Source organism: Pleurodeles waltl, chromosome 1_2, assembly GCF_031143425.1.
Source record: "Pleurodeles waltl isolate 20211129_DDA chromosome 1_2, aPleWal1.hap1.20221129, whole genome shotgun sequence".
Lineage (NCBI taxonomy): Eukaryota > Metazoa > Chordata > Amphibia > Caudata > Salamandridae > Pleurodeles > Pleurodeles waltl.
The window spans coordinates 708,452,020-708,479,632 of NC_090437.1; positions in this window are offsets into that span (position 1 = coordinate 708,452,020).

Genomic DNA, 27,613 nt, shown 5'->3' on the forward strand with positions numbered 1-27,613 from the left:
GTGACGTCAGAGACCCCTCCTGATAGGTGCTTAGCTGGTTAGGTGACCAATCTTCCTCTGAGGGCTATTTAGGGTCCCTCCTGTGGGTTTCTCATCAGATAACGAATGCAAGAGATCACCAGAGTTCCTCTGCATCTCCCTCTTTGACTTCTGCCAAGGATCGACCGCTGACTGCTCCAGGATGCCTGCAAAACCGCAACAAAGTAGCAAGACGACTACCAGCAACATTGTAGCGCCTAATCCTGCTGGCTTTCTCGACTGCTTCCTGGTGGTGCATGCTCTGAGGGCTGTCTGCCTTCACCCTGCACTAGAAGCCAAGAAGAAATCTCCTGTGGGTCGACGGAATCTTCCCCCTGCTCACGCAGGCACCAAACTTCTGCATCACCGGTCCTCTGGGTCCCCTCTCATCTTGACGAGCTTGGTCCCTGGAACACAGGAGCTGGATCCAAGTGACCCGACAGTCCAGTGGTCCTTCTGTCCAAGCTTAGTGGAGGTAAGTCCTTGCTTCCCCACGCCAGACAGTAATCCTGTGTACTGCGTGATCTGCAGCTGCTAGGGCTTCTGTGCACTTTTGCAAGGAATCCGTCATGCACAGCGCAGCCCAGGTCCCCAGCACTCCTTCCTGCATTGCTCAACTCGCTGAGTTGACCATCGGCTTCGTGGGACCCTCCTTTGTAGTATTGAGATGACCGCCATGCTCAGATTTCTTGAATGCCTGTTCAAGTACTTCTGCGGGTGCTGCCTGCTTCTGCGTGGGCTCGCTGTGCTGCTGAGTGCCCCCTCTGTCTCCTCCTCCAAGGGGCAGCCTACTGGTCCTTCCTGGGCCCAGGCAGCACCTATTTTCTTCAACTGCAACCTTTGCAACTAGCAAGGCTGGTTTGTAGTATTTCTACATGGAAATAACTCTGCGTCCTCCAGCATGCCGTTGTACATCTTCTGTGCAAAGGAGAAGTTCCTGGCATCTTCCCTTGGTGCAGAATCTTCAGCTTCTTCCACCCGGAGGCTGCACTTTTGCACCATCATCCAAGGTTTAGTGGGCTCCTGCTCCCCCTGGACACTTGCGTGACTCTTGGTCTTGGTCCCCTTCCTTTACTGGTCCTCAGGTTCAGGAATCCATCTTCAGTGCTTTGCAGTCAGTTGTTGTCTCTGCAGAATCTCCTATCATGACTTTAGTGTCTTTCCGGGGAAGTAGGGTAACTTTACTCCTACTTTTCAGGGCCTTGCGGTGGGGTATCTTGGACACACATAGGCGGTGATTCTAACCGCGGCGGGCGGCGGTCGCCGCCGGCCATGCGGTTACCGCCAAATGACCGCACCAGGGGCCCCGCGGCACCCCCTACCGCCATCCTGTTCCTGGCGGGAGACCCGCCAGGAACAGGATGGCGGTAGGGGGTGTCAGAATCCCCATGGCGGCGGAGCGCGCTCCGCCGCCATGGAGGATTCTCAAGGGCAGCGGAAAGTCGGCGGTACACCGGCGACTTTCCGTTTCTGGCCGCGGCTGAACCGCCGCGGTCAGAATGCCCAGCGGTGCACCGCCAGCCTGTTGGCGGTGCTACCGCGGTCATTCGCCCTGGCCGTTTTTACCGCCAGGGTTAGAATGACCCCCATAGTGTTTTCTTACACTGCCAGCAACCCTCTACACACTACACTAGGCCTGGGGTCGATTTGTGGTTTGAACTCCATTTTTAGAGTATATGGTTTGTGTTGCCCCTAGGCCTAACGCACCCTATTGTATTCTACAGTGTTTGCACCACTTTTCTAACTGTTTACTTACCTGATTTTGGTTTGTGTGTATGTTTGTGTATTTTACTTACCTCCTAAGGGAGTATATCCTCTGAGATATTTCTGACACATTGAAACTAAAATAAAGTACCTTTATTTTTAGTAACTCTGAGTATTGTGATTCTTATGATATAGTGCTATATGATATAAGTGGTATAGTAGGAGCTTTGCATGTCTCCTAGTTCAGCCTACGCTGCTCTGTTATAGCTACCTCTATCAGCCTAAGCTGCTAGAACACTACTAATCTACTAATAAGGGATAACTGAACCTGGCACAAGGTGTACGTACCATCAGATACCCACTATAAACCAGGCCAGCCTCCCACATACCCTCACCCTCAACCCACCCTAACACCACAACAACGTGAACCAAGACTTCACCACCTGTATCACTGACTGCGCTGACACCATCACACTCATCAAGAACAAGAAATACAGAGGTCCACCAAGCAAGCCAGCTGGTACATCTATGACCTCAGGATACCACTCTACTACTGCAAGCACCTGAAGAGAAGGTGGCCCACCAACAAAGACCACATACAAATTAATACTCAATCGATACCACCGTCAACCACATGAGACAAAAAAGAGCTACACCCAATGATAGTAAGAAGCTCATCGGCACGGTCAAGGAATTCACCAGCCCTGCAATTGCGATAAGCAAGATGTCTCCTTCTCAGGACCTATGCACTAGCCTCGCAGATTTCTTCCACAACAAAATCGCCAAAATCTACAGAAAATTCAACTCCCAACCTAAGCCTGCAGATTATTTCAGTGGCCAAACCTCCACACACATGTCCATCCCAAGGGTAACCACCTGGATCCACCTCACCACTCAGGACACTATCACCATCATGCGATCCATCCACTCAGGGGTGCCATCTGACCCATGCCCCCACCACATCTTCAAACCAAGAGCATCTAGGATGAGCCTGGAACTTCCCACTCTACTCAGCCACTCATTGGATTCTGCCACCATCCCAGAAGTCTGGAAGCACACAGAGATCAAACCCCTGCTGAAGAAACCTTCAGTGGACCCCAGTGAACTCAGCAACTACAGACCCATCTCCATGCTCTTCTTCTCAGTCAAACTCATTGAAAAAGTCACCAACCAACAACTCACCATCTACCTGCAACATAATCGCCTCTTGGATAACTCCCATTCCAGATTCTGCAGCAACCACAGTAGAGAGACATCACTGATCCTGGCCACAGATGACATTTAGGTCCTCCTCAATAAAGGAGAGACAGCTGCCCTTATTTTCCTTGATCTCTCAGCAGCCTTCAACACTGTCTTCCACCACGCACTCATAGCCAGACTTCATGACAATTGCATCTTTAATTGCATTGGAAGCTTATTGACATTCATCAGACCAAATAAAACTAGCGTTATTTTTCAATAATGCTCTCATGGCATGTCTTCCACCACGCACTCATCGCCAGACTTCATGACATAGGCATCCAAGGTGCTGCCCTAAGATGTATTGTCTCCTTCCTCACGAACAGAACACAAGACCACCTTCCACCCTTCACCGCTAAACCCAAACCAATCATATGTGGAGTCTCTCTAGACACCACCCTCTTCAATATCTACATATCCTTGCCAACATTGTCAGATCCCACAAATTCAAAATTACATTGTAGGCGACACACAACAAATCGTTTCCCTTTCTGCAAATTCCACCAATGCCAGCACCAACAGTGGATGACCAGCATCATCAATTGGATGAGGAATAACTGCCTCAACTTCAACACAGACAAGATGGAAGTCTTGATATTCTACAGCAACAGTTGCCCTTGGCACACCTCCTGGCGGCCCACACACCTGGGACCCACTCCAACCTCAGCTGAGCATGCCAGGAATGTTGGTATCATCCTGAACAGCAAACTCACCATGAGGTCCCAAGTCAACACAGTGTCATCTTCTTGCTTCTTCATCCTGCGCATGTTACTTAAGATTTCCAAGTGGCTTCCCTAAAATGTGAAATGCCCCATCACCCAATCCCTCATTATCAGTCAAATGGAAACACCCTATATGTGGAAATTGAGGCCCACCTTGTTTTAAGACTACAGACCATCCAGATCATCGCAACAAGACTCCTCCTGCATCTCCATGTCTCACCCACATCACCTTCCACCTAAAAAAATATCCACTGGCTCCTAGTTCAGAAGAGATGCCAGTTCAAGCTCCTCACCCACGCGTTCAAGGCCCAGCACAACTCTGGACCACCTTACACCGCCTGAGATTCCACAAACCCTCAGACAGCTATGCTCCACATCCTTTGCACATACCAGGCAGCAGAGCAGGAAGACACCCCTTCTCCTTGTCACAACTCTGTCTTGTTCCCTATGTGCTGTGAGTTTTACTGGCCGGGATCATGTCACCCTTCCCTTGTGGCTCTCTCTGTCCAAAGCACTCTAAGACATCCTTCCTTTGTGGCGCCCTTCTTTTTCGAGCACTCCATGGTCGCCCTCCCAGGAAGTCTGAACTATTGACTCTCCTGTTCTGTTGCCAAGCAGGGTTAGTCTGTTTTGCACCTGTGGATTGTCACATGCCTGTTAGGAGAAATTACGTATCCACTATGACCCATTGAATTGTACCATCATGCACATGGGTTCTGTTATGCTTGTCAATTGCTGCCACTTACCGTTTGCACCTGCCACCTGCAAGGCCCCATATCCGTTGTATGTAACACGGGATCTTCCCCAGGTTCATTGGAATATTCCACTCTTCCAGGTGGTACACATGCCTTCCGGAACACTCTTTTCTTCCAGGACAAATACCTGCCTCTGAACCTGCATCAGCGCTTTGCTTGGTTCCAGTCCTGAGCAAGCATCATCCCTGCACTCACCTTCTGAGTCAACTGGAACTTCCAAAGTTCTAGTCTTCCAAGCCTTCCTGATGATCCTTGGATCCTGGTATCTGCAATGCTTCCAATATCTTCCTTCATGCTCTACAATTCCGCCTCCTGTTGAGCTTCTTGCACCAAGTCTCTTGTCATCTTCGGATTCCAGTTAAAGTATTAGTAATGGCTAAGTACTTTCCCTTCAGGTAAGTGGACACTATTCCATAGGTTAGCAAATAATTCAAAGACTAATTCCAATGAAGGTGTAAGTACGTTTTTGGACATTAGACATTATTTGAGTATTAATCCCCATAAGGCCCAGCGCTCTGTACTTTGCATTGCACATCTCTGAACTTTATTGGATCTGAACTGAAAGTTTGTCACTGTGTTCTTGCCAAGTTGTATCTAGTATCTTGGGAGAAACATCTAGAGCCTGAAGTTGTATTTGAGTTTGAATCTGAACTTCGTATGTTCCAGAGAGCCGGGAAATTTCCAGTTTATTTTTTAAATGGTTTCTGCTGTCTCTCATGATATATGTATGATGAAATCTGTAAGTGTACAAATAGTTGAAACAATTGATAGATCATTTGGAGTTGAGAACATATGAGTAACTTTGCCTGTTGTTTTTAGTGTTCCACACTTGCATAAGGACAGTGAGGTCCATGGAGTCCCGACCCTAGCAGGTAGTGCACAGGATGGTAAAGCAGTAGCTTTCAGTGATGTAAGTTTATCTTTTCTTCCCCTTGGAGGCAGTGGGTAAATAAGGGTTGATTTTGCCTTATTTCAGTCCTGTCTCAGTTGGGATTGCAGGTCCAGCATCATCTCTGCAGTTGGAACCACATGAGTGTGTGACACTTCCACCTCACAGCCAAAGCCTTGAACAGATTTCCTCTGCACCTTCAGAATTCCCCAACTCTACAGGAGTTCCATAGGACACTGAAACCCTGGCTCTTTGACTGAGATCCTGGGTCCTGCCAACAAGTAGATACCCTCACAGGTGACAAATCACACTCTACAAGTCAACTGATTGACTGATTGCTTGAAGTAATCAAAAGAACATGATGGAGGCCCTGGGAGATTGATGCAGTGCATATTATGGGTGTCTGTGTTTACCAGAACCATTTTTGTTCACCCAACTTTAACTACATGCTGCTCTACTTCATTTCTCAGGCTCTATTGCCCTCACTTCAAGTTCTCACTCTAATCTAGCTTTTAATTGGATGATTTGACCTCTATTATGTCACGATCAATAAACATATGTGCCATTCTTGTCTCCTTGGAGGACAGGTATGAGGTACAGTCCTTGATTATGAGTATAGGTACTATTGATCACATCTGATAATTACCAAAACCACGTGGTACTAAATTTATCGGGTGCCTTAAGTAGCTCTTCAAACAAAACAAAAATAGAGATGTCCAGTAGGGATGAATGCACAGCCAAGTATCTAAGTGAAAACATGAATTATTCACTGAACAATATTTCTTTATTCAAATGAAATCAAATAGATTAATTAATGCTTAGTGTCTACAGGTCACACTCTTACATCTGTGTAACACTGACAAACAATGTAATCATCAAGTGTATTAAACAAACAAAAGACAAAAATGACAAAAACCAATATTAAGGTACTATACAGAACATCACAATGTTAAAAACAAGTGAGCCAGTAGTTCCTTTAAGCACCGTTATACATTAACCGTAAACTGCTTAGCCATTCAGTGGCGAGCAGTATTACAATGAGGTAATGAAAGTATTGCAGAGAGCGTATCGTCCATCAGCCAAATGTCTATCACTGGTGTAAATATCCGATACGGTTCAATGTTTTTATCATCCAATTTTTCAGAAATTCCAAGAAACATTCCTCCACAATTGTAGTCGACGCGTTTCAGCCTTTATAAATCTGGCCTCCTCAGAACAACAGGAACAGTGCCTTATTAAGTTGTTATTGCTGAAAGCCTCGCTCAAAAAGTAAAAGCATCACAAGAATTACCGATGTTCATATCTCATTCAGTCAAACCGCCCTTGTCGGGCAAACTAGAAAATGACTTAATAAGCTACTGTTCCTGTTGTCCTGAGGAAGCCAGATTTATAAAGGCCGAAATGCGTCGACACGTACATGGTAATAATTGTACTGGCTTCAGGGTCAAATCCTTGTAGGTTCGGCACCTTGCTAATTGCATCTTTAATTGCATTGAAAGCTTATTGACATTCATCAGACCAAAAAAAACTAGCGCTGTTTTTCAATAATGCTCTCATGGCATGCGTCTTATCTGAGACTCTGTCCACAAATTTTGAATACAATTCTGGCAACCCCAAAAATGACCGTAGATCATCCTTGGATTTGAGTGATGGAGCACTAACTTTCTACAGGGTCATTCCCTGACTTTCTGCCTTCCTCCTCCTAGTTTTTCAGACTCTTTTTGGCTGACGTTATGACTCTGGTAAATTTATCACTGCTAACCAGTGCTAAAGTGCATGTGCTCTCCCTTGTAAACTTGGTATGATTGGCTTATACCTGATTGGCACATTTAATGTACCTGTAAGTCCCATGTACAGTGGTATCCCTATACCCAGGGCCTGTAAGTTAAATGCTACTAGTAGTCCTGCAGCGCTGCTTGCGCTACCCACAGAAGTAGTCTTTCAAACCTGTCTGAGGTCTTCTAGTGCAGAGCCTGTGGGTACAGTTTACTGCCACAGGGACCTGGCATCTAGATTTACTTGCCAGGCACAGAACTCCCCTTTTACTACATGTAAGTCTCTCCTAAGGTAGGCCCTAGCCAGCCCTATGAGCAGGGTGCTATGTAAGTAGAAGGACATGTGCCTGGTTGTGTGGCCTGTCCTGGTAGTGACAAACAGCCTATTTGGATTCTCACTGCTGTGAGAGCTGCCTTCTCGTGGGATTGTATTGGAAATGTCCTGCCTGATATCTATGGAGTATTGTCTGATTTATGAGGGGTAGCATAGGTATGTTTGGTATGGATTGTAATGGTAGTGAGAAATGCTGCTTACTGGTATAGGTGGATTTTTTATTTCCATTTTAGAAATGCCACTTCTAGAAAGTGAGCATTTCTCTGTGCTTATTTCTATGGTGTTTTGCAGCTATACTCCAATCTATGTCTGGGAAGAGTAATAGCTGGGCTTTGTGTATACTTTTCAGACAGCATGTACACAGGTAGGGTGGAAGTGTCACAGAGGTGCATCTACATACTGAATAATCTTCCTAGGCTGAGAGAAGAGGGGGTGGGGCACACCTGCATTTGTAAAGTCTGTGTCCTAGCCTCACACAAAGGGCTCATTTACCCTCAAACTGATGTCTGGAGCCTGTGCTAGAGGAGAGAGGGGGCACTCCTAGAACCAGTTGTAACTGGTTGGAACCTCCTCTCCCCTTCATTAAAAATGCTTTGCAAAACTGAGTATAAGTACAGGGGCTTTTCCCCATGAAAAGCACACTTTTAACATAATTGGAACTGGACACAGAATGCTGCTGGAGGGACTTTCCAGGAACCACCTTGGACTGCTGCTGTGTTGACCTGTGACCTGCTGGGTCACTAGAAGGAACTGCCACTGTCTGTATCCCCTTTGTGCTCGCCTTTTGCTGGGCCCTGCCGCCCTGTGCTCCACTTTGTGTCCCCAGGGATTGGGTGCTGTGGCCTCTACAGCCTGCAATTGCTTAATTGTAATGCATGAGGAGCACTTCATTTCATTTCACAGCACCTGGTGTGCGATCCACATAATTTGCCTAAAGTGACTGAGGAGCACTCCTCTTTATTCTCCTGAGCACCTTGGAAGCACCTTTTTTTTAGTCCTTGAGCGCCTTGAAAGCGATTCCGTTGTTCCACTGAGCGAGGAGATCAACGCACCAACCCGGTCATTCCTGTTTATCGAGCTTGTCGAACTCACAATGTGTCATGTGCCCCTGGGGTACTAAGGAGTGAAGCCTGGAGTGAGAGTGCTCCTAGCGGTGTCCCCAGGGTGAAGCACGCTCCAAGGAGCACCCCCGGGAAACCAGCTGGCAGCCACTTTGAGCCTGGGATCACTGCTACGGCCCCGGAGCCAGTCGCACACCAGGATCGGGTTTGGGTGTTTTGGGGAAGGGAGTGAAGTGCTGGGCTCAGGAGAGCTCGTGGTGCACCCCCTTCCTTCCCCGTCCAGTAGAGGAGATTAGGCCTCGGGAGGCCTCCCCTTTCTCAAGGAGACGTCTGCCTGTGTCCCGCCCCCAACCGCAATTCGGTACGTGCAGGAGCGTAGGAGCATATTTGCAGAGCCTGCGGGCATGGTGAAGTTGTGGCCCCATCCCCAGGTCCAGGAGGTCATTGTTGAGAGATGGCCCCCGTGTAAGGAGTGCAGGCTGTTCTTGCCTCTCGCCCATGCCGAGGTATGCTTTGGGGACCGCGGGAGCCTTTAATTGTGGAGGCATCATTCTGCGGGACGGACGGAGGCCTCAACGGAGGCCAGGTCCCACTGAGAGCTGGTTTGTGCCCCCCCCCTCATCCTGTTGATCGGAGAGCAGGGCTCCTATGTGACACCAGGTGTGAGAGATACCCTTTCCCTCGCAATAGCAGCGCAGTTTCATTCTGACCTACATATAGACCATGTTTCATAGATCAGTGCATCTAGGGTGATATGTGTTCTTTCCATGATTTCCCATATGTTTTTAGATGTTCCTCTTATGGACACTTAGGATGATTTCATGACATATGCAATATTTTTGTAACATGTTTACTGTGACATTATGCCTTTCTGGTGACGTGTTTTTACCATGACATGTGCATTGGTTTAGTAATGTTCTCCTGACTACTGCTGATGTTGCAGAATAATTAGTAATCTATGTGTAATATGTGACACCTACTGGCTTTTGCAGGGTACTAATGCAGAGTAATGTTCTGACAACTGCTTAGGTAGAAGGGTATTACCGTCATGTTGTGTTTGGTCTAATAATGTTGTGTACAATATCGTTTTTTTTATATAACTTGGTGGTGTGTTTGTTTTGTGGTGTATTTATTGTGTCATGTGTATTGTGTGTGTTGTGCAAACGCTTCACACATTGCCTCCCTGACTAGAGTGGGTGGGGTCTGCCTGGATTAGGGGCATACCCTAGCCAACCAGAAACTCAGGGGCATATTTATACTCCGTTTGCGCCGAATGTGCGTCAAAAATTTTGACGCACTTTCAGCGCAAACGTTGCCCCATATTTAAACCCTGACGCCCGATCCGGCGCACAAGGAAAATGGCGCTATGTGCGCCAGTTTTTGGAAGCGGCACCCCGCCCTGCGCTAATGACATGCAGGGTAGGCGTTCCCGTCCAAAAACCGACGCACACAGAGGTGCATCGTATTTATGCTTCAGGGCAAAAATCACTTCCGCGCGGCAGGCGGCGCAAAAAAATCACGCAAAGCACGAATATCGTGAAATTTTAACGCCTGGGTCAGGGCAGGCGTTAAAATGGTGCAAACACACCTGTACTTAATCAGAACACACAGAACAAACAACAGAGCAGCAGAGCAGCAGAGCAGCAACAGGGAGACATGGAGGTGCTTTTTCTTCAGCGTGCACGTAGACGCAGAGCCCTGCAGCAACAACAGCAGCTACAACAACAACAGCAGGGACCCCAAAGACAGCGCAGAAGGCAGGAGAGGATATTCCGCCCAAGAACAACCCTGCATGGCCTCAGGGAACGAGACATCATCCAGAGGTACCGGTTGAACTGGCAGGCCATTCAGCAGCTGCTGACAAATATTGAACAGCAATTGTCCCCCACTTTAGTGACTCCACGCACTATCCCAACAGAAACAAAGCTGCTTGCATACTTCACATGCTGGCAAGTGGCTCCTTTCAGACAACTGGTGCCCTGGTTGGTGGAATATCACAACCATCTTTCTCCGCATTCCTGCCTAAAGTACTGGATGCCATCATTGGACTGACACCCCGCCACATCTGCTTCCCTAACACACTGCAGAAGCAGCAGGAAACCAAACAGGGGTTCTACGCCATCAGTGGCTTCCCGGACGTCCTTGGTGCAATCGACTGCACACACGTACGCCTTGTGCCACCTGCTGCGAGTGAACACCTCTACCGCAACAGGAAGCACACACATTCCATCAACGTGCAGGCCATAGTCGATCACCAAGGACTGATCAGCAACATCGTGGCTAAATATCCTGGGAGTGTACATGACGCATTCATCTTCCGTCACTGCACCATCAACCAACACTTCCAGGATGGACGGTATGGCAATGGACTACTTGTTGGTAAGGACAAAAATCTACTTATATACTCACTGCACAGAAACCCTCTAGGATAAACAACCCATACACCACAATAGCAACACCTAGACAGGAACACACTGAGGTACTCACATCACTAGCCATGTTTCACAAGTCACCATTGAACCTCTCACACATTGGAATTTACTCTACAGCTTAGTGTGAAGACATTAATGACTGGTTGCCTAAATGTCACCTTGCAAATTCGAAGGCTCACAATAACCTGTACAGTAATACAATGCATAAGTTCTAAGGGATGGGATGGCCTGGGTATGTTCATATGAACGTTTCTAATACACTTTCATGTTTCAACTCTGCATGGAACTATCATCACACCCCCAGTGAGGACACACGGACACCTGTGTCACAAGTCACAATGCAAGGGAGGGCACACTGTACTTGAGAAACCAATACATCCTGCTGACAAACAGTTAGCCAACAAACACTTGCTCAGCCAAGGAAAAAAAACAATGCCAAAGTTTTCACCAACAACCATAGGTTGTCACATTAGTACACAAAATAGTCACAGACAACACAACACAACTACTGCCATCAAAGATACGTACAACAGTGCCTCCTACATCTAATTGATACCATTCTGTGTTTCTCTTTCAGCTGATCAGGGGTATGGCATCCAGCCTTGGATAATGACACCATGTGGGAACCCAAATACTACTGCTGAGCGGGCATACAATGACGCCCACAAGAGGACACGCAGCATTGTGGAGCGGACCTTTGGGATCCTAAAGTCAAGGTTCCGCTGCCTTGACATCACTGGCGGTAGCCTACTATACTCCCCAGAGATGGTCTGTAAGATCATACTCACTTGTGCCATATTACACAATATTTGTGTGAAAAGGAACATTCCCCTCCTTGAACCGGACCCAGACATGCCTGAGGATGACGATGAGGAGGATGCTGGCCTGCAACAGGAGGGGGAACAACCTAACACGGCAGCAGGAGTGCGTAGGCGCCAACAGATTGTCAACAATTTTTTTTACTTAAGTTATTATAATCACTTGTATTCCACACTTGTAAATAAACACAGATAACAAACACCACATCATGCTTTGGCCTATTCATTTCAGACCACCTTTAGTTTGAAATTGCTGAAGATGAATGTCGTCTCATTGAGCAAGAATGCTATAACATTCATCACACCAAAAATAAACATCACAAATGTATGCACAGAGGGTAGGATGTGACATGATACATTACCATACACAGAGCCCAACAAGAGTACAAATGTGACAATTACAGATGCCGGATCCAACCAACTGAAACAGTCTCTCATCCAGCCCAAAATTGGAGATCATTTGAAAGTCACATCACACGTGTTCAGAGACAGGGTGGGACCATCCATGTGTACGTGACCATGTCATCAATGGCTTCTCTCAAGTGTGTGATATGAGCAATACACAATTGGTACAACATCAGCTGCCTCTAACTCAGCCGGAGACCTTGAAGTTACAGTGACAACATACACCCAGACAGGTGATAGTGGATCCACATTCCCACACACATGCACACATATGTCATACAATCAACCTAATATTTGAAAGTAGACCATCACAGTTGTGTCCCAGTTTGAACCTAGCAGGAAGATTGTAACATGACACTAAACCAGTTTATGCAGAAAGGGACACAGACAACCAAAACATTATTCTCATTATCACATCGGGAACGCTGAGAGTCTTGCAAACATAGTCATAGGAAAATGGTATGCAAGTTGGCTCCAATTCATCATTACTGCAAACGTCAAATGGGCTAATGAGATGAATGAATGGTCAACAGTCATTCATACCATATGGCCTTACATTAGCCTGCTGCTGCAGGTTTGCCATGATATAATAAATATACTCCATGGATACAGTAGCTATTCTGGATGGTCAAATCCTAGGGTGCTGGGGGCCTAAGTCCACCTCTACCGCCCCCAAAACATACAAGAATCATGTACTTGTGAACTAAACACATGCATAAGGCACATGTGTGGCCTCCATGTCATAAGTCCAACACAAATCTGAAACACAAAATCATAATGGGACATGGTTAGCCCCATAAAAACTGTAAGTGACTCTTCCACTCCCTGTTAGGACTACAGATAAAAGCATCACCATCATAAATGTGGACACATTTTGGAGACGGAATACATAATGGTATCCCATCCATCATTTCAAAATAGCCATCAGCAATTACACCAAATATGTCGTCAAATATGGTCAATACATTAGTCAACGTATCCCAAACATTACAGTGTGAATGCCTTCTATACATAAAACAACGGACATGTGTCATATCCAAACACAAATGTGTATCACATCGCACCGTTTGACCATGACAAATCACCTTTCCAAAGGTAAAAACATGAAGACATAAGGACAAATTTGCTCCATATTCTACGCATACAGCATGGGCGTCATAATTTGTTCACGTACATGAGTGCACACAATGCAGAGTCAAATACAAATGTATCCAAAAGTGTCTTAATATTTCGCCTTCAAAGTATATTTTACATCCACAATATTTTTGACTCTGCATCATGTGCACTACTGTACGTGTAAAAAAATTGACGCCCATGATGTATGCGTGGTGAAATTGACGCTACATGGACAATATGTTGGTCATCTCATGTACATAAAAAATTATTAATATTCATATCATATTTTTTCACTCCGCATCATGTGCACTACTGTACGTGTAAAAAAATTGACGCCCATGATGTATGCGTGGTAAAATTGACGCTACATGGACAATATGTTGGTCATCTCATGTACATAAAAAATTATTAATATTCATATCATATTTTTTCACTCCGCATCATGTGCACTACTGTACGTGTAAAAAAATTGACGCCCATGATGTATGCGTGGTAAAATTTACGCTACATGGACAATATGTTGGTCATCTCATGTACATAAAAAATTATTAATATTCATATCATATTTTTTCACTCCGCATCATGTGCACTACTGTACATGTAAAAAAATTGACGCCCATGATGTATGCGTGGTAAAATTGACGCTACATGAACAGTATATTGGTCATCTCATGTACATAATTTTTTTTAATATTCATATCATATTTTTTCACTCCGCATCATGTGCACTACTGTACGTGTAAAAAAATTGACGCCCATGATGTATGCGTGGTAAAATTGACGCTACATAGACAATATGTTGGTCATCTCATGTACATAAAAAATTATTAATATTCATATCATATTTTTTCACTCCGCATCATGTGCACTGTAATGCGTCAAAAAAAAATGACGCACAACTGTGTATGCGTGAAAATATGACGCATAACGGGAAAATAAAAACGGCGGCCATTTTATGCAGGAAGTGATGTAATAGGATATCCTGTTTACCAAATCTGTACTGGGAGTTAACTTTCACTTTCACTTTGCAGTCTCAGATTTATCTAGACTGTGTGGTTGTGTGAAAGGTGTTGTCCTGTGTTTTACTGCTTTAGTGTCCTGTGTGTCTTGTATTTTGTCTTAGTGTCAATCTATTATTGTTGTATAACATTGTCTCAGTCTGTTTAGTCTTGTTTTGTCTATACCTGTGATAGTTTGTATTGTCTGTGGAAGTCTGTTGTGGGTAGCATAGTTTGGGGGGTTAGTTGGGCTATTTTTCTCCTTCTTCTTTTTCTTTCACACCTCTACCTTTCCCCATTTTCCACTTTTACTTTCATATTTCATTTGTCCATTTTTAGACCTCTCAATATGTCAGGTAGGCCTCGCCTGTCCAGGATGGGTGAAGACGAATTGGGGGGGTTCATATGGCTAGTAAGCCATTTCCTCCCACTGATGCTGGAGGTTGGGGGCTGTGTGATACAGGGGTATCACACGGAGGCGAGGAAAATCCGGTGGGAGAAGGTGCGCCATCACCTGGTCCGGGTCTACGGGAGTCTGCGAAATGTCCATCAACTCAAGCACCGCTGGGCAGATCTGATCACCAGGGAACAGGACCTGCTGGACCACCTGGGACTCCGGATTGGTGGCCATGTTGGTGAGTACAAATCAATTACATGGGAATAATAGAAATCTGTGTGTGAACATGTGATGATTGTTAGCCAATCTGCAAAATAAGTAGCTGACTGTGTGTAATGCTAGGGAAACCTAGGCCCATGGTCATACACATAAATCCCCATTTTTGCAACACATGTACACGCAATAACAGCAGTAAAATCCAACATCTATTTGTATTTTGCTAAGTAGCCCCCTCTCTGCGTCACAAAATGATGCAAATGCTGCGATACAAACGTATACATCTGTGTCCTAATGTGTATTTGTTGCAGAATGTGTATGAAGACCTATGCTACCAGTCCGATGGCTCATTTTTGCAACACATACCAGATGCCTGTAGCTGCATGTAATGTAGTGTTGCATTTGTGTCAGAAAAGCAACACGTGAACTGCTCTATTTGTACTCTGCTGGTCATAATGGCCAGTGAGTACGTCATGTAGAAACAACATACCTACATATGTAGACGCCATAGCTAGACAGAAAATTGGAAACACATGATGATGCTATACATGTGTGTTGCCTTCACGTCACATGAAGTTAGTCATGTTGTCCACACATATGTTACATGTGTGTCTGGTTGCTGTGTGTTGAACCTGTCCACATAGCCTGTTTGATTGTAAGTGGTCATGCAGTCCTCATGGAACCAGTTTTGGAATGTCTCTCTGGGATGCACATGCTGAGATGTATGGATAACATTATTGTTGGGGCATACTAATGGAGGATTAACTTGGACGACACAGGACTGTCCTGGCCACTGCATGAGTGTAGTAGGGTGTGTCACTGGAGCAGGAGACTCATCCAATGATAATGTTGAATACAAAGTCATCCATGCAGGATGAGCATGTGTGAAAGTGTATCATTACCATGTCATATTCACACAGTGTCATTGTAACAGAAATTATTTGTCCGTTCACCCAGTCTGAGTATATTCTTCCTTTCATGCTTTACAGGTGGACCAGCCCCGTACACCGTGGGAGAGGTGGCCCATTTTGACGACCCCGATACCTACAGTGAGTATCGCCTGAGTGCTATTTTCATTTTTTGGTAATGAAGCATGATGGATTACTGTGTGTTCAAGAGAATTCATGATTTGATGTGCTGGCCGTTCATTGGCTTGGTTGTTTTAGTGTGATATCAAATAGGAATAATGTTTCTGTAAAGCAATACCTAGTCATCTCTCAGATTGAGGGGCTGTATGTCATTCAATTAGGGCGGCAATTGGGAATGGTATGACTCATTTGGAATACACTGCTCAATGTTAGACTTGGTCAGGGACTTGCCATTAACTGAGTCTGCATATCAGACTGACAGTCTCCCAGATAGCTTAGGCACATGGCTTTGATGACAAGTGCTTCTTCCTAGTTGAGGATGGACTGTGTACACTGTAGGTCGGATCTTCCGGGGGCATGTACTTCCACAAGGTGAACTCGAAGTGTGTGTGACTTGAGTGCAATGGCTTAGGTGTTCTGTCGAATCATGAGAATGGGTGTTCTACCTCCTCTGTGTATGTTGTAAAACATGCCTCACTAATAGTATGTTATGTTGGGCTAAGTCATATCATTTTGACATGTGTGGACCTGGGATGTGACAAGGTTTGGCTGACTACAACGTGTTGCTAGCCCTTCATAGGTGTTGTGTGTGAAGGCACATACTTGTTGAACTTTCTGTACCCTCCTGGGTGTGCATTGAACATGGGATTGTTGGTTGTTCTTCCCACACCACCCACAAAGACTGGGATGTTACTGTGAAACAGGGTACCTAGGACTGTAGCAACCAGTATGTTAAACGTATTTAACACCTTTTGTGACTTGAGTTAGTACCTAGGACAGATGTAGCAAAATGTCTACACGTTGCAAATGGCATAAATTTCTGTTTGTGAGTTGCAAACGTCTGTTTCCTATTCCAAAATGTATTTGGTGGTCATGTACATATTAGCAAAATGCTTTTCAAAATGCAAATAATAAAGGGGTTTACCAGACCTACTTGCAACTCACAGTGGTAGGCAATCCCATTTGCAACCGAGTACGTGGTTGCAAAGTGAGTAGCTGTTATCATCCACTTGAAGTGGATGGTAACCAACTTGCTGACTGGAAGGGGTCCTCATTGGAAAACTTCACCTTTGTGAGTGGACCAAAATAATCCTGCGCAAAACAGCCAGTGGTCTAAGGGACCAATAATTACTGTGAAAATTTCCAAGTTGAATTGTTGTGATTTTTAACTAATTGCAGCTCATTTTCCTTTCAGGTAAACGGCCTACACTTGGGGAAAAAAAACTTGCTTTATTTAAAAGCAGTCACGTCTATGGAGTTCTGCTGTTCCCAGCAGGCCTCCATCCCCGTGAGTGCCCATAGTTGCTAAGGTGGGGCAACTTGGAACCCACATCATTGATGTTCATGAGGTGGGTTTTAGGGACCCCATAGCGACTCGCAGACGGTGTCAGAGACACCGTTCTGCTTTGCAAATTGCTTGTTGATTTTTCAAAATTCCTACATCTGGCCCCTAGTGTGGACATATGATTCTGGGCCAGGGGTTCAATCTTAGCACACAACTAATTCCAAATGCCATTGAGTGAGGAGTGTGATTGTTATCACATAGAATGACATATGTAGTGAAGTCAGTATGCGGAAGAGCTGGTGCCATAATGTCTAATGCCTTAGGTATGATTTGGATGAGTAGTTTAGGGTGATGTCATCCATCATGTAGAGACATGGATATGCTATGTGTGATATGCCCTTATGTATGCATGATTCACATGTACTTCCTCTGAGCCTTTCCGTGAACTATGTTGTAACAATTGCTGCAACCAATACATTTCTAGTAATGGACAAATGACCCATTGTGGTATTCAACCCACTGTAAATTTAAAGCTCAATATTTCCCTTTTCTCTTCACAGCTGCAAACCTGAGTGCCGCAGATCGCGACCATTTCGAGCGCCGTGTGATGAGGTACAGGCACATCCTGCAGGTGCAGTGTGGGTATCGGAGGATGGCCCGCAGATATCATTCGGATCGGGCCTCCGGGGCGTGGTATGCCACACCACAGGTTCCCCCAACGATGCCACCAACAACCACCGCCACTACATCCACCAGGTCTGCCCAAGTGGACCCAGCAACGGACCAAGCATCTTCCTCCAGACCTGGACCCAGCCGTGTGGTGGGAGCAGGGCTGTCCCGTGGCCACACAACTCCAGCAACAACATCCACCTCCACCGGCACGCAAACCAGCACTGACCCTCCTATCGACCCTGCGGCGTTCCAGGCATTGTCCCGAAAATTGGACAGGTTGATTCGAAAGGTTGACAACCTGACGGAGGACATGGATGAGGTCAAGAAGAAGGTGCGCTCCATCCGGCGCACACTACGGAGGGCAAATCAGTAGTCATTTTGCCCTCCTGAACTTTTACCCCTCCCCTCTCACCTCTTTCCTATTTCATACTGTTAGTTGGGTTTGGGGGGTTAGTTATAGGATAAGTATAGGAAATTAGCTTAGTTAGTGTTAGGTAAGAGGGTGGGGGGTCCTTATTCTTTCTATCTTATATTTTTGTGTGGGTGGGTGGGTGGGGGGCAATGTTGGGATTCCTGTTTAAAAAAAAAAAATAATAATAATAATAATAATAAAAAAAAAAAATATTCAAAAAAATATATGTTTGTTTAGGATAGTATAGTATGTGTGTAGGTAAGTAAGTGTTGTCCTGCATGTGTCTTGTCTCATAATGGTGGGTGGGGGGTTGATGTTTAGATCGTTTCGTTACATGTGTAGAGTAAGTTTAACTTAGGTTAGTTAGGGACAGTTGTGGGTTAGTAGTAGTCAGGTTAGATTAGTGTAGGTTTACCTTTCCCTTAGTTGCCTCTTTTATTACTACTTTGAAATAAAAAATTTGTTAACCCTTTACATGATGCGTTAGGTGCTACCTTTTCATGGCCTTGACATCAGTGTAGCAGAAAGTTTTAGTATGACATTTGTGTCCTATGCTCGCTATCTCCAGGCTATTGAGGTTTAACATGCCAGCTACCGGTGCTAACTTGGTAAGTATCCACCATGTGGGAGAGCCACCATTGGTAGTGTGCATTGATCATCAAGGTTTGGGGTTGGTATGTATCCTACTTCACAAAGAGTGCTTCCAGACTTGTTATTGTAGGTAAATAGATAGGTCGGACAGCAGTGTGAAGTTCAGGGAGATCTTTGTAGATGAGGATTTGTTCACACTCTTGTCTTGTTGCTGTCATTGCTGACCTACATCATGTGTGTACTGATTCAGCATGACTTTCCTTCATGGAAGTATACGCCGTAAGGGTGATTGATGCTGTGTAATTTGTTTATCATTCCTTTCATTTTACAACATAATTTCTAATTTTAGTATTGCATGGTGCCTACATTTCTCAGCCACCATTAGTTGTCTAGAATAGCTATAGATGGTGCATCATTCTGTCCAACACAGCATGATTGTGTGTGCTTAGTCCCTTCATCAGTTATTTTCCTCAGTATAGTAAAGCTATGATGCAATCCTGGCCACTGCACAGATGTTTCAGTATACATGAAATCAGGACAGTAGTATAGAGAATCGACATGGTTGCCACACAGCCACTTTGGAGTTATGTACTGCACAGTTGAAGTGTGAAATAACACAGAGACACAATAGGTGTGCAAGTGATATTTATTTTTAGGTGGTGTAGTGCAAAATGTCCATTCACAATGTTAGCTGAGTCCGTTCTGGTGCATTCTTACATGGTGATCCTACAGACGGGGTGTGGATGATGCTCCTGACATGCTGGGGTGATGTCACAGACAGTGCAGAGGAACAGGAATTGCCAAATAGTAGGAGAGGAACATTCACTGCCAATGGGGACAAGTCATACAGTGGATTGCCGAACAGTCATTGAGGGTAGTTGTAGTGAGACTGGCATGTGTCAAAACGTAGGACCTTGGTCAGAGTAGGCCATGGTGCAGGGACTAGGGCTTCCGGGTACTCTTGCGTGTGAATGTTATCTGTTCCATGTCTTCTTCTTCTGATGTGTGTGTTGCCTGGTGTATCCTTGTTGTTGTTGGTTGTGAAGGGGCAACACACACCTCAGTGTTAGAAGACATGGAGGCAGACATCCCGGGGGCTGATCCCTGTCGAGTAATGAAGGGCAGTACTGCAGCAAGGAGGGCCTGCTGGTTTTTCAGAATGGCAGCCACATCCCGATGGTAAGCAGCCAGGTCGGCCCTGAGGGGTTCTATGTTGCATTCGTGCACACGTTGACTGGCTTGCAGTTGGAGTTGTTGTGTCAACTGGATGACAGCTGTGCAGATTTCCTTCTGTGTTTTTAAAAGTTCCTCCAAGAGCGATGTTCTGGCTTTCATTGCAGCTGCCTGATCAGCAGTTGACAACATGCACGAACGCACCCCCTCAAGGCTGGCTGCCATAGTTTGCATACTCACCCGCACCTCCTTGGCCAGCTCCCGCTGGACCCCAACGACTGTTCTTTCGAAGCTGGTGCCAGTGTCGTCAGAGTCCTCAGCTGTGTTGGAGCTGGCAGGTCTTACAATTGGGGTGGCGGGTGGTTCTACTGTGGTGGCTGCTTCTTCTGTGCTCCTCCTTGTGACTGAAGGTGGGGTTTGGAGGCTTTCAAGGACCATGTCAATGGTCTCTTGTGGGAGGTTGATGGTCTCGTCATCCATGTCATCAGGGAACTCATGGACAGGCATATCGGCAGGAGATCCGTGTTCCTCTGCAATGAAACAGGGTACAATTAGTGTGTCTGTGTTGTGACAATTTTGCACTAAGATACAAGCCTTTGGATGCCTTAACTTTGTACTCTGTGTTTGTCTTGGTATCTGCTGTCCGTCATAGGGCATTGTTGTAGGCCTATGGCCCACCTGTGTGTCACATGTATGATATGGAGCTATCAGACATGTCTGCCAGGTCGCCTCTAGGTGTTGCTTTGTAATTATTTAGGAATAGGCGTGTTTTTGTCCTACTCCTCCCTCGGTGTTTCACTATTGTTATGGAGGGACATTTTGTTGGGTGGGCTCTCATTATCCTACATGTGATTCTTGGCTTTCTAGGCAGCAGGATAGCTAATGGTGTGGGGGACTAAGTTTGACCCACTTGTAAATAACTCTGTCACCCAGATATTCAATTTAGCTCAGACAGACTAGCAGTGCCTCTGGTCTCCCACATCAAAGGAATGTTTAGACATCCGAGCGCATGACATCTTTGGAACTTCTCAGGGAAGTGGTGGTCACTCAGATCCTACACAATTCGATCTTTTCCGGTATGTTCCCATACACAAATGACAAAGACAGTATTTGTTTAATATGAAGTTTCATTGTACAACTGAGTTGTAGAAATTTAGGTGTGAGCCCCAATAACCCAAACAATACACACTGTTAGAATTGAAATAGTCCGCAGGAGAGTAATACATTAGTACACAGCTATCATGGTGCCTAACAGTTTCTACTCTCCCTCTGCTTGTTCTATGTATAGCACAGCATGTTAAGTTTGGAGCTTGCCTGTCTGAATCACAGGGGAGACATCATCCCTCATATCAGAGGAATGGGCTGGGATCTGGTTGTGCATCAGCAGCAAGGCAGGCAGCATCTAGTTGTGATTTTCTGTTTGGAAACTCCCCCATGCGTGTCTTGGGACGAGGAAGTGAATTTAAAAGACATATGTCATGGTGATGACAAAGTTTCCCTACGCAGGAATGCCAAACCTTAACCCCTACCACATCTATCAGCAATGTACCAGACGGTATCCTTGACTGGGGCACAGAGTGAATATGTTCTGGCAAACTCCAGTGCAGAAGTAGGCAAAACAGTGTGATTTGACTAATTGACAACACCTTAGGACTGACTATTTGATACATTAACTGATAGGAAGGGCAATGAGATTCATTTAGTGCAAAGTGCTCTGAGGCACTTAGATGTGAGCAAATGAGTATAAGTACATTCAGGGTAAGATGCACAAAGGCCTCCAGGCTGAGGCTAATGCGCAAAGTATACGTTTCACTTGCCACACTACACTTTGACTGACTGTGGGTGTTGTGACTGCCCTGCCAGCACACTTGCCTCTCAGGCCCTGCCCCATACACTTTGTATTCACATTGCATGATCTGTACATGTTACGTGGCATTACCTATGCATGTCAATGTTAGGATGTGGTATGGATGTAAACATTGTTGAGGTTTGAATATGATGGGGTATCATGTGTGTCTTACTGGATTGGCCTGTTTATCGTATGAATGTCCTATTTGTTTGTCAGACTGTGCAGATGTGTTTCAGTGACCAGTTGCCTGTGTCCCCTCCTCAATGTTGTTGTCTGAGCAGTATGACATTAGTGATGTAGCCTTGTTAGCCAGGCACATGAGGGACCCTGACGTATGCAGCATGTGTGTGTCGTTGGTGCTGTGTGGCTCCTATTGCTGTTTCCTTAGGCTTATGTATGTGTCAGTTATGGACATTCGGCATTTGAGTGTACTGGTACCTTTGTCTTATTTCTAGGAGTAGTTGCAGATGTCATCCTCACCCCCTAATTTAGGTATGTATGTTCCAGGGTGGGGTTCCTGCCATTTGGTACTATAGCTGCACAGAGATGAGAGGTGTTATTGTCAACTGTTGTGGCAGTTACGTTGCAGTTGTTGTATTTGCTACTGCATTACAGGTAGGGACCTAGTTGATGTAGAATAGATTTTGCAATACAAGTGCCTGGATGTGGATTTGAGGTAGTGTCCTTCCCACCTGTCACTGCTTTCCCTTGGCTCTCTTGTTGTAATTACAGGATGTACCCGTGGGACTGTTGTTGTTGCTGTATTTTGTCGTGCCCCAGCTTCGGTCAGTACTGGGCATGCCCCCCTGCCGTGCCCCTTTCCCCATGCCACTTCATATATGTGCTAAGTTACATGCATTGTGTAGTAGGTATCCCCCCCCCTGCTTACAGTCCCCATTATTGCATTTGAATTCCCCATGCGACTTACCCTGCATGTGCGTTGTGTCGTGGTAGTCTGCGCTGTCCAGTCCTTGAATCCCTGTGACGATCTCCTCCGGGATGACGGCTGCGATCATCTCCTCCATGTGGTCCAGGGCCTCCTGTTGTGCTGGACTCCCCCCTCCAGTCTGCATTGCTGCCTTCCTTTTCCTGGCCATTTTCTCTTTGGTCCTACGTTTGCAGTCATGCCAGCGTGTCTTACACTCGGTGACTGTCCGGCGTTCTTCAGCCACACTGTTAATCTTGTCCACAATTTGTTTCCAGATGGCCTCTCTCCTACTGAGTGGCAATTTTGAGGAGATGAAAAGTTGGTGCTGGTGTTCCGTCACCTCTTTCACCAGGATTTCCTGTTCCTCTGCACTGAAGCGACACTTTTTTTTTATTTTTTAAATGTCCTGGTTCCTGTATGGATCCTCCTGGCTGGTTCCTGGTCTGCTCTCATCCTCCTGGGGTCTGTTGGGGCATCTAGGATCCATTTTGGCTCTCCTCTGCTGAAAGGGCAGTTTTCGGGCAGAAATTAAACGCAATAGTGTGAAAAAAAACGGCGTTTTCACGATTGCGCTGTCGTAAATCGACCCACAGTGATGTGCGTCGCATTTACGTTGGTTTCCTTTACGACAGACGGACGCTGTGTGCATCACGAAATAATGACTCCCACCTGTTGGTTGCGCCGCCGTACGTCAAAGTATAAATTTGACGCCCGCATGGCGCATCAAAATGGCGTTAGACGGCGCACATTTTTTTGACGCAAAACTGCGTTAGCGCAATTTTGCGTCAAAAAGTATAAATATGGCCCTCAATTTCTAGAACTCATGTAGCTACAACCATAGCGAAATTCATTCAAAAGCCTCAGTGGACTCGATAACACCCACATTTTGTAATTTACTCAGTTCCATTTTGACTTCCTCTTTGACAATTAATTTTATGTGTAGCAGATGATTTCATTCTAATCCTATTGTGAACCGATTAATTTTATCAGTTTTCCCTTTGAAAACATCCTGAAACTTACTAAGAACCCATTTCCTATTGTCTTCACCGCCATAATCTACTAATACTTATTCCGCACTGTTAGGGTCAAGTATTATATGCATCGTCCTTTGGTCTTTCCAACCTAATACCGAAAGACCATCAGCTGCAACATACACCTTGCACGTGCCTTTCTGGTTCTTAAACTCAAATGCAAGTAACCTATACACCGACATATCAATTTCTTCTTCTGTGAAACTTTCCAGGTTCACATCTGTGGGTCTTGGTGTGCGCCAATGACACATAAAAAATAGTTTTCCCTTAAACTACGAGCAATGAAGAAAAAAGGGGAACCTGAATCTGCCTCAACCTGTAAAGGAATACCTCCAAAGTTCATGGTGCACAATGATTTGTTCTTATCAGTGCTCTTTAGAACAACACTTTTCTTCTGCACACTTTGTTGGTGTTCAACACTTCAGAAGCATCGTCTACTTTGTTCCCTGATGGCTCAGAATCACTTTCTGTTAGACAGGCTACTCTGTTTTTATTTTTTTCCTTTTTCTTGCACAGAAAATGTCCTGCAGTACTTTCCTAATTTTTCTGGGCACCTTTCCGACTTGGCATTGTGTGCACTGCTTCCACATCGATTACATGCAAAATTTGTGACCTTTCCCTGGTTGGCATTACTATCTTTGCTTGGGCCTTTATGAAAATTAGCCCATTCATACATCTTCTTTGCATACGTATTTTCCTTTTTTCCTTCTGAAATCTTATTAACAGAAGGAATTCAACCTTGAGGAGAAATCGCCCTGGCACATCCTTCGGAAAGCTCAGCTTTCTTTAACAAGGCTATAATATCTCTTAAATTTGAGTCTCCTTCAATCCAAAGCCTATATTTTATTCCTTTGTTCTTTGTGCACATGCGTATTTGCTCCTATATCATCTTGTCATGTAAACTACTAAATTTGTAGGTGACAGCTAGAGTTTTGACTCAATTCTATTGTTGCTTCCTTTTAAAAAATGTACATCTTGTAGCCGTTACACACACACAATAGGAGAGTAATGTTTATCCAAATCTAAAATAGCGCATTTAAACACATCTAATCACCAGCTTTCTTCATTTTATGTGTTTGATTGTAAACTCTGAGCTCTTCAGGACCTAGACAGTGCATCAGGATGTGTTTCCTTCGTTCTGGTGATAAAACAGTACCATTGTCATCAAGTGTAGCAATATATTTAAACATACTCTTTCCATTCTGGCCACTTGACAATAGATTCTCTTGGATTAGTCAAACATTATTTTGGTGCATTTAAAGTGATTCCTACACTCCTGGTGCTGGAACTGGCTGAGTTTGTTTCTATGGTAATTACTCACACCCAAATGATTGAAATGACGAATCTGTGTATCTTTTATAATACTAGTACTACACAGGTGGCAATGCACTTGTATAGGCAACACTTCAGCTAATGCACCACTTCCACTGTTTATTTTTTTAATGAAAAGAAAACACAACAGTATATTCATAAACAAGCATTTGCAATGCAATGGGTCTCGCGTTTGCCCGGGTTAGAGCTACTGACAATGTACTCCGACTGGGGACCGTCCGTATCTGTCAACGCATTCGCTTTCCATTCAGAGACGAAAGCAAATTTAAATGAAGTGGTCTACTGATTGGAGATCACAGAGATCTGAATTATAATCTCAGTTCACTAAAAGTCGACGTTTCTGTACACATCACTTTATTGCTATGTGTAATACTTTTGAAAACTGCCAACACTTTGCAGATCCATAAAAAAGCTGATTCAAAGCACCACCACCGCCATGAGCTTGAGCACAAGACTTTTTGGCTCTCTGCATGAATGTCTAAAATGGATTGCGGCTGGGATGAAAGACAAACCGAAACCGGAGGCGGGGCCATCACACTCTGTAACTGTGAAGTAGTGTGATGGCCAACAGAAATGTTCACTTATTTAAAATTCCTGGTACTCAGCACACAAAGGAGGGACATTTCACAAAATGCACCAATAAAAATAAAGCATTTAATACAAGCATAACAAAGAATGAATAGCAAGAGTGGGCATGGTTAAAAGCCTACAGAGAGATTACAACAGGCTAGAGCGCTTGTGCGCCCGACTCTAAAAAGCCTTACTTTTGAGAGAGCGTAGTTTTTATTACATATTATAGACGTGAAATGCTTATGATTAACAATGCTACATTAAATAAAATATTCATTGAAACATATACATTAACATAAATGATTTTATGTGTGTAAACTAATGTCAACTATAAGAAATAATCGTTCATAGATTGCTAAAACTGTGCCTATTAAAACCTATAAAACTGCATTCATTAGAACTCATATATCTTCAGTTAGCATGAGCCAAGCAAAGCTGTGTAGCTCTCATATTAAAGTGTATTTTTCTGTCTCTTCAGTGTGCTGACTTGTAAAAGACCATGACCCAGCGATTGTTCTTTTCCTTTCAATAGTTTGCAACAGAACCACATTTTCTCATCCGCTTGCTAGCAGTTTTTAGTTTAGAGTTATGTGCTTCGAAACATTATTTGACACTTCCAAGGACGATGGAGCGAAGAAGAAGAGAACTTGTGACCTGATATGTATAAGAACAATGAAGTAATCCCGGATGAACCGCCTACGAAAATACGTCAATTATGATGACCAATTAGAACATAATGTTTTATCGAAAATTACAAAATGCATTACTTAATGTATAATTTGATAGGTTAACAATGGTGGGGTGTATTGGCTGACCAATAGAATTTTGGGGGAATGTATCACGAAAAAGGGATAAAAACCCATGACACAGGAGACAAACGGTCATTAGGTAGGGAATGATATTGATTGCATCCCGAAACTCTGTCACTCTATTTGGTGACTTGAGACTTAGAGAAAACTATCTTTGCCCATAGGCTGCCCCTTACACTTTTCTCCGTAGGAGGAGAGTGTCTTTGCCTTTAACTTAGATAGACTGTTGGCGATCTAACTGATGTCCTGAAGACAAAGACTGATCCTGAATGCTGACTTAATCAGAGGAGGGTAATTATAAAATTGCTAATGAGAATTCATTTATTTGCCTTTTCTTTCTAGGTACCAACTGCTGTATGTTTGATTAGAGACCTTAGTTAGATGTTTTCCAAATTGGTGTTCAAATTGTTTTGCATGAAGCCCAACATGCTAATGCTAATTAGAGGTTAGACGAGGTATTCATTTTGACTGACAAACCGACGTGACTGACGTGATGCTATGCTGAACTAGTATCTTAGAACATTCGATGTATTCGATGTATTATGATTCACTTATATCCATCTGATTATCTATGCTATTGATCTATGCATTATTGAAAGCTTATTATGATTATCATCTTGTGACTATGCTTATATGTTTCCTGGCTTTGAGATTGATGCTTTTGCTATTAGATTGTAATCAATAGGGAATAAAATTCATAAAACTCGATTAAGGTGTGGTTATTCGTGACTGAAAGGTCATGATTGCACCGAAGGTTTATTAATGACTAAAGTAAGATATATTTTGGTGTTAACTATTGACAATGTTATTGACGTATTGATTGATATATTGATCAGTTATCTCCTATGGTGTCTCACCACTGGGCCCAAAGATTCATCGTCCTAAAACGAGTCCTGATGTGTATAAATTGACATAGACGGACGCGTTAGCACTTTTATTATTGTCCATGTCTGGTTTCAATTAGCCTGGAAATCCATGAAAGACGCTCCAGGTA